Below are 8,387 nucleotides of genomic sequence, written 5' to 3'. Positions count from 1 at the left end.
ATCAAATGCTTTACTGAATTTTAGGTAGGTGAGATCAACGGTGTGTTCCCTTACCAAGAAAAATCTTTCTTATCAAAGAAAGACATCAGACTTGTCTGGCATGATTGCCTATGTCGCTTTTTGTCTGTTTATTTTCCTCCACATCTTTTCCCCCTCCAGGGGAAAAATAACTTAAGTTTTACATCTCACCAAGGTCAGGCAAATTAGTCTCTATTTGTCTGGACATTACTTTCCAAGTATGTGGCTTGATTCCCGCCGCCTTCCCCTTTCTCCTCACAGTAGGATGTCAATTCTAGATTATTTTTGTACCCTTAGAGGTGGTAGGGGAAAAAAAAAAAATCACTCATTTGCATCACAGCTCGACTGTGGTGCTTCATGTTTGGTTTGGTTTTTGTTTGCTGGTGGGGTTTTTTGTATTTTTAAAGAAAGCTGCTACGTCATGGCTATTGATACAGGAAAAAGTAATGAATTTTCAAGTATTGCAAAGTCCTTTAAAAAAAACCCAAACAAACAAGAAGCTTCTTAACTAATGGTAACTGAGTGCGGGACTCCATTATCCTGCATAACTGTTGATAACCACCCGTGGACCATTACAGCCCTGGACAGCCCCGATCACTGACGCCCAGAGGTTATGTTCCTTGTGCTGCTTCAGCATTATTTACTGCTATCGTTCCTGGGCTTAAACAGAGAGTGACGGGTGCTGGCTACTCTGTGCATATGTGTAAGATAATCGTTAAGAAAATACAGTCTGAGAATAGGCACAATAAGTAAAACAGTAGAAAGGTCGTGGATCTGGAGGGTCAGGATTCCACAGGGAAGCCTGCGGTGCTCTCGGGGATTCCGTGAACCCATGCCACTGGAAACCCTGGGTCATTGACTGTGTTTTCTGAAGGTAGGAAAAATTAATAATTTTAAATACTTTGTTTCATAATGTATGTCGTTACACTCCTTACCCATAGGTATGATGAACATGAATCCTTCTGAGCACGTTTTGCTCAGGTACCTACTTATAAAGATAGGAGTGTAAGCAACAACCCTTGAATGTTAGAGGTTTGGGGCTATTTTTTGCTGTCGTTTTTGGGGGTTTGCCAGAGATACTCAGTATTTTTATAAATACTTGAAAATCATGTCTCTTTTATGATTTTCAGTAAGTCTGGAGCTTGGGATTCTCTTTTACAGAGAAAGTAAACAGTTCTGGCCAATGCCTTTGTTTGACTGAAAGCGCGTGTGATAGTATCAGCCTTTATACGAAGTAATATTGCTAAGGTTTGATTGTGGGCCTCTCTAAAGTCAGAGATAACTGTTGGATAAAAAATGACCTTGTTTCACAGGTCCAGTACTGAATTCCAAAAGTTCCAGAGAAGCTGGACAGAACGTGCTTAAATTTTTTGTTTTGAATGCAAGTAAATTTCACTGAGGTGCACACTTGTGAGGCTGGGAGTCCTACCTTTAGGCCATGCACGTTTGAGCGAGGTTTCAGGCTCGAGGCCTAGAGAAGTAGAAAAATCAGAAAGCAGAAAACACTGACTTCTGTGTGCGTGTAAAGTCCTAAAGCTCCCCATGTGGGTTAGATTACAGAATTAACATTTTGAAATACACATTTCTGGATGACTGTTGAAAGGTGGGTAAGTAGAATTTCTGTCTGACCCTTTCACGGTCAAATGTTTCGAAGCTGGTCAGCACCTTGTTGTGTAGAATATTGCGATTGTTTTGTTTTATTAAATTTTCCTTCAGTCATTCATGCCTGCCTTTGTACATCTGAAACGAAGGGACATTACTAAGTGTTCTCCCCATAGCATGAATATTTAATAGTTTGTGTGTTCTTTCTCTGTATTGTGTGCGTGCCTATGTAATATCAACAAAAATCTCTAAAAATCCATTTTTGCAAGAGATTTTCAAAGCAAATCATATGATTGAGTCACAGGGCTGAGTAAGCTATCACAGAATTTCACCTAAAATACTGGAATGAATTCGCCAAATGGTGGTGTTTTGCAAATAACCGTGGATTCAGCTAACCTCCCCTACAGATTTTATTTCTGTGTGACCTGAGTTCCCAGCACTGATGAACCGGTGTCTTTTAGAACTCAAAAATTCTCTGGCCCTTTGCAAAAGAAGATTTTCTTTGTTTTCTCAGAGGTACAGATACATTTTCTTGAGCTAGGAGCTGCTATGAGTATTATGGGTGGATCCTGCAAAGTGCTGAGTACATGGGTAACTTTAAGGGAGTATATGCTTAAAATCACCGGGCCTGCTGATGTTTAAAATTACGCATATACTTAAGTACTCGGATGGCCTGAGGCCAGTGGCTTTTGCATCTTCTAGGACTGAGCCCTAAGGAGACTAGAGTGAACGGCTGCAGCTGAATTTTCTTTTCCCATTTTAAATATAAGGTTTAAAGCACAAATTCTGATGGCTGTTTAATTAAAAATACTTATTCTAAACATGAAGAATGCAATATGCAGAGGCGATAAGCCCGGTTTCTCTCTGCCTCTCCTGGCATCTGAGCTCACTCCTCTCCAGCATTAGTGCAGGGCTTGCAGTTTTCAGCGGTGCTCCGTTCCTGCCGTATCCTCTTCCATCTTTTCCATCTGCTTCATTCTGTTTGGAAAATGGCAATGTAGAATGTGTTTGGTGTAACCTTAATCCTGACCAGCATCTGGGCTCCGTTTAAAAAAAAAAAAAAAAAAAGCATCTACTGCAGGCAAGGTTTCTGTGTGTGTTTCCCTGCTTTAGTAAAACAAAGTTGGGGTGGGGGGTGGGGGGGGTGTGAACAAGCAAAAATAACCATAGCAAAATAATATTTATTTTAACAGACATGTTCATTAAGATGTAGGTTTTAATTGCTTTTCCCGCATACGTGGACAAGCCGTGGGGCTTGTGCGTTTCACCTCACCTCTGTCCCGGCGGGCGTCGAGTCAGAGGTAAACCGGATTTGCACTGTTTCGGAAAAGGAGGGAAAGGAGAGAAGGGGGGGTTGTCTTTAAATCTTTTCTCAGCCACGCTGTTAATTACTCACAAAGATGTAAAAGTTAACACCACCATAAAAAAACGTGAAGAACTGAAACCCCTTATGACATGTCCCCATGAAACTTTTACAGGCCTTTCAGAGGTCCCCGATGGCGAGGCGATTTTACCAAAGGCTCCAGAAGAAAGTCCCGAAGATGCAGTTGTGGCGACCCACCCGTGACCGCTGCCGCTGCCCCCCTCCCGAGCCCCCCCCGTGCGGCACCTGGGCAGCCCGAAGCCGCCGATCAGGTCGGTGAAGCCCCCCGGGGGGGCGCAGGGCCCCGCTCCCGCGGGAAGAGGGGGGGGGGCTCCAGCCTCCCGCCACCCCCCGCCGCTCCGGGGGACGCTTTGAGAGCTCGGTGCGTCGGGCACCGGACGCCTCTGAAAATCCGGCGCTAGATGTCCCCAGCACCTGGGGCTGGCGCTGGCCCTGCCACCGCCGGCTGTCCTTGTGCTCAGCCGCACGCCACGGCAGCCGCTTCCCAGCCACCCCCGGGCTGCGGCTCCTCGTCCAGCCCCGCAGAATAACGCTCCTTCTGGAGCGACCCTGCTGGGGTCGGGGGTCCCCACACACGCTTCCCATTTTTTAAATGCTTTTCCATTTTCCCGGCCCCGCAGCCGGCGGTGCCCTGCGCTCAGCTCAGGGCTGTTCAACTTCCCTCCCCGAGCAGCCACAGAGGTCGCTTCTGAGCAGCACGAAAAGGTTTGGGGTTTTTTGTTTTGTTTTTATTTTTTTTATGCCCCCCCCCCCCAAGGCTCGCGGTCCCTCATGGCTGGAGTGGAAAAGCACGTTTAAATCCTAGCTCGGATTTCCCACGTGGTGTCCCGCCGAGCTGCTGTCACAGCCACACCATGCACTCCCTTGCACAGGGCGAAGGCGCTTCTCCCCTGCCTCTGCTGAGAAGGCAGAAGGTGATGAACATTTTTTAAATCAAGCCATATTTGCAGGACACCGGCACTAAAAAAGCAAACTTGTGCAAAAAGCTAGCTCTGGTCATCCACAGGCTCCTGCTTTTTGAATCCACCACCAAGTGCACAAACAACGAGGGGATTAAAGTTCTGCTGCACCTTTTGCGGGTGACCGTTGAAGCGGTGGATGTTTGTCAACGATTTGAGGGTTAATTCACATGAGTTTACATGGCGTTCTGTGTTACATGCAAAGAGCACGTGTGGTTTTGGTGTGAAGAATCAGCAGTGTGTACTGGGAGGCAAAACCGATTGCTTATGTGACTATAGAATATATTGGCTATGTGTATAAGCGTTAAATCTTGGGGGGGGGCCCTTTTTTTTTTGTGCTGTTTTCACCCTGTTCGGAGATCACATACAGTGTTTCAACACCACCTGGGGAGAAAGGGAAACGGAGGGGAGGGTGGGGAGTCCCCAAAGTTGCGCCTGGTCTTCAGACCTCCCTGTAATTTCTAAGGGAAGGTGTCCCCTGCATTTAATTATTTAGTTTAAACAGACCTAGAGCATGCCTCATCTTTAAGGCCTTTTTCCTGATGTCTCTAGGAGGCACCCTTCTTCGAGCGAGGAGATAAAAATCTTGGCAAAAAGAGCACTGAAGGATGTGAACCCCGCGGAAAATTCCACTTCCTTCACAGCACCGCCTGTCCTTCGGTCCCTCACTCGTTCCCAGGCACCCAACGAGGGGTGTCTGCCCCAGGTTCCCACACCAACTTCCTAAACAAATGCCGTGCCGCAGAGCCCCCCAGCTCGCTGCTTCTGCAGCTCAGCGCGCTCTCCCTCCTCTCTTCCTACTTCCCTCCATTTTATTTCTCCGCTGGTTTTTCTCTTCAAGCAGACTCCCAACTCTCTCTCCTGCTGAACTTGCCGGGAACAAAAGGCTCCGTTCCAGATCCAGCCCGCAGTTGCCGTGAGAAACTTCCTCGGCAGCGCCGCTGCTGCTCCGCTCTCCTCCCTCCCTCCTCGGGAAAATGGCAGTGCAAGAGCTTCATGAAAAAGGTGAAAAAACCTCCTTTCTTGGCGCCTGCCTCTCCCGCAGCAACCTCCCCCCCGCCCCAGTCGTGACGCCTGAACTCAAACTTCTCTAAAAATACACTTTAGAAGGACAGAATTTCACGGGAGTGAATATTTTATATATATATCTATATGTATAATTTTTTTTCACACTCCACTGAAAAGAGCAGCCGAGGGTGGGAGAAACCCGGCGGACCCACCTCCCGCATGGCATCGCCGCTTCCCAACTACTTGAAACAGAATAATACTTCTGCTTGACTGGGAAAATCCAGGCCCAGAGTTGAGGTCTTTCTCTTTTCGCAGCTTAAAAAACCTCTTGTTTTGTTTTGTCTTGTTTTTTAACTCTTCCAAGCGAGGTTTGCAATGTAACCCGCTTGCTCTGCGAGCCCACCCGACAGGTCCCGAATCTGGTGGGATTCAGTAGGAAATGAGCCGGTTGGCTCCTGATCCAGTGCAGGGGGGGTTTAGAAACTCCGGTCCGCATTTTGTTTGAATTTTTTTTTTGGCCTTTTTTTTTTTTTGTAAGTAGATTTACTCTTCCTTCTCCGACGCTCAGCACCCCAGCGCTCGTGTCCGGGGGCGGCTGGGCCGCCCGGGGAGCACACCCGCGTGTATAAAATAAACGCGATTTACTCTTTCCCCGCACTTTATTCCTGTTTTCCTCCCCGCGTTGCCCCCTCTCCGAACATCTCTCAATTCTCTCTGGAATTATTAAATTCCAACTCCAGCCTTATTCACCTTGACGAGTGGGAGCTGCTCTTCCCGATTAGCCCCCGAATCTGCACATATGCGCCCCAAAAAACTTGTTCCTGTTCCAATTTCAGCCCGCCGGGGATGGCTCAGGTGGGAGGTGGCCGGGCGCACGCCAGCAGCCGTTGGGCCAGGAACTCGTGTGTCACCGGGCCCGGCTGCCCCGAGCCCACCGCTGCTGCTCCGCAGGGCGTCGCGCAGGATGCGCGGCCGGCTGCGCGTCCCTTCCCCTCCGCAAACTCCGCTTCGCCTTTTACTCCTCCTAGCGAGGGCCGCTAAAATAATGCATTTCCTTGAGTCAGGCCGAGTCCCCTTTCCTCTCTTAATATGCATCCAAAGTTTTGCAGCTCCCTGTCAGATGCTAACGCCAGGCTCTCGCAGCGCGGCTGGGCAAGGGCTCGCTCCCTTCCCTGGGGAGCCACTCGGTGCTGACTCCGTGGGAAGCAGCAAAACCCCGTGTACGACCCACTCCTGCCTTTGAGCTGTGCTGCTGTGTTCAGCAAACCCACACGAGTTCCCTTCTGCTGAAACTCCGCTTCAGTCGGCAGCGCAGAGCTGCCTCGCTGCCTGCCCCTGTGCTACGGTGGCAGCGCTGGAGAGGGGGCTTCTACAGCATCCTGACCTTTATTTTTTAAGAGGATAAATCAGCACTGTCTCTCACAATGCCCAGCACATCAGCCTCTCACGGCAAACAACTCAAATAATATTAATCTTGGTGGTTATGAAGCTGCCATGAGCGAGCTTAACCTAGATATGACAGCGGCTGAAATACTGGAAGGCATGGGCTGGGCAAATATAAACACATTTACAGGAAATGTAATTTTCTTTAGCAAAACTACTCTCAGATAAGCTGAGGTACAGTAGAAAACCTTTCCTTACTCCATTCCATATTTTGCAGCGTGCTCCATGAATTATAATAGATGGGTCTCTTGTTCTTGGGTCCAGTCTGCATATCTCAGCATACCGTGCCTTTCAGTAAAATGGAAGAGCATCCTTCTTCACCCAACTACGTTTTCCTTCTTCACCCAACTACGTTCTCCTTCTTCACCCAACTACGTTCATCGCTTCTCAGCTCGTTTCGTTCTAGCTTAGTTGCGCTAGTCAATACTTTATTATAGAAACTCTACCCAATTCCTGAAGTAATAATCCAGTCCATGTTTGTAGCAAGTTGAAAGGCTGGGGATAATGATAACTTGTGTTTGTGAGCGTGAGGGAGCGCGGCTGACTTTAGTCCGGTTTCCATGTCAACGATTCAGTCCATATTTGCCATCACACAGTTGGCAGGGCCTTTTTTTTTTTTTTCCGCGGGGGGGTCGGAAAGAAGACATTACTCCTGTTTCTAGTACTCTAATCTAGACCAGGTTTCCTAAACTGCCTTAGTGTTGGGTTAAATGGCATGGCCACCTTCATGAAGGAGACTTCCACTCAGGAGGAGCCAGCCGAGCGGCGGTGGCCTGCAGTGCCATGTGAGAGCGGCGAGCTGGCTCCCCAGCCTATCTGAGCAGCCAGGGGCTGAGCCTGTTGTGGAGGAAAGCGTGCTCAGCACTTAGGGAGATGGGGAAGGGAGGACTGCTGCGTGCTGCTTAGCAGGGATCGCTCAGGCTGAGAAAAGAGCGTTGGTGCGTTGCAAGAAGCCTCGTCCGGTTCTGCGGAGCTGGAAGGATGGTAGTTACAACATGGGATGACACGACCGGCGGGAGGATTTTCAGCTCTTGGGTGGAAACGTTGTTAAGAACTGTACTGTCGTCTGCTTCCCAAAGCCCATAGTTGGAATTTCATCGAATGCCTTAGTAGTTAGTAAAGTGCCAGGGCCTCATTGATGAGGCATATTCCAAAATCTGCTTCAGCTTTCACAAACATTTGGTAAAGTGAGTGTCTCCTCATTGTGTGGGTGGCTGGGGAATCCAGTCTGCTTTTCACATTACAATCAACACCAGGTTTCATAGTCTGCCATAGCGCTCTTTGAAGAAGATTCCAAAAGACTGACACAGGGAGGTTGCGAGCATGGAGTCTTTATCTGGATGCACCTGAGCTGAAACCTAAGCTCCTGAACCGTGGTCGTTAAACTTTTGGTGGTGCTCGGTTGGATGGTGGGGCTTTGCTTCCTGAAGTAGGCTGTAGCTTTGGAGTTGGGGAGGTGGTTGCTCGAGATGGTTCTGGGATTAAATGGCAGAATTCTCTCCAGTTTAGGCCTGGTTATTTTTTTTTGAGTTTAGTGTAAATGAAACATCTAAAGAAGCATGTTTTGGTCCTGTGGTGCACTACAGCTCACCACACACATTATAAAGCCACCGAGCCTCACTTGTGAGAGCCTAACCTGATGTGTCGATTTTCCCTCTGCTTCTTTGTCTTTCTAGAACCCTGGGTTTGATAAAATAACAGAGGCGCCTCTGAAGAGAGCACGTAGATCAACTTTTTGTTCTAGCATGTTCCATGGTTTTCAAACCCTTCCAAAGAAGAGTATCTTAGCGGTTTTCCTGCTCTGTGGCCCACACAGATATCAGTAAAGCCACATGGCCTCCCTTGTGAGATTCTAGCACCGTTCTGGGGCTCCAACCTTCGTGAAGGCCTTCGAGTACTATCACAATCCCGATGTCATAATTTTATTACCCTTTTCTTTCGAGTAGTTTATTTACAGCTGCGAAGAAAGACCG

The 8,387-nt window shown here is 48.2% G+C and overlaps 1 long non-coding RNA gene across 2 annotated transcripts; it reads left to right on the top strand.

Annotated features, from left to right (window-relative positions):
* The first annotated feature begins 642 nt into the window (after positions 1-642).
* On the top strand, positions 643-8,063 carry LOC142066868 (uncharacterized). Of its 2 annotated transcripts, none has more exons than XR_012663820.1 (3): positions 643-892; positions 3,099-3,918; positions 4,516-8,063. It is a non-coding gene; the product is annotated as an uncharacterized LOC142066868 (long non-coding RNA). The 2 variants fall into 2 exon arrangements; XR_012663819.1 differs by having other exon boundaries at positions 648-892; positions 3,099-3,255.
* The last annotated feature ends 324 nt before the right edge of the window (positions 8,064-8,387 follow it).

The sequence above is a fragment of the Phalacrocorax aristotelis genome, chromosome 20, assembly GCF_949628215.1.
Source record: "Phalacrocorax aristotelis chromosome 20, bGulAri2.1, whole genome shotgun sequence".
Classification (NCBI taxonomy): domain Eukaryota; kingdom Metazoa; phylum Chordata; class Aves; order Suliformes; family Phalacrocoracidae; genus Phalacrocorax; species Phalacrocorax aristotelis.
Note: the sequence above shows the minus strand (reverse complement) of the source record. Positions and strands in the feature narration are given on the sequence as shown.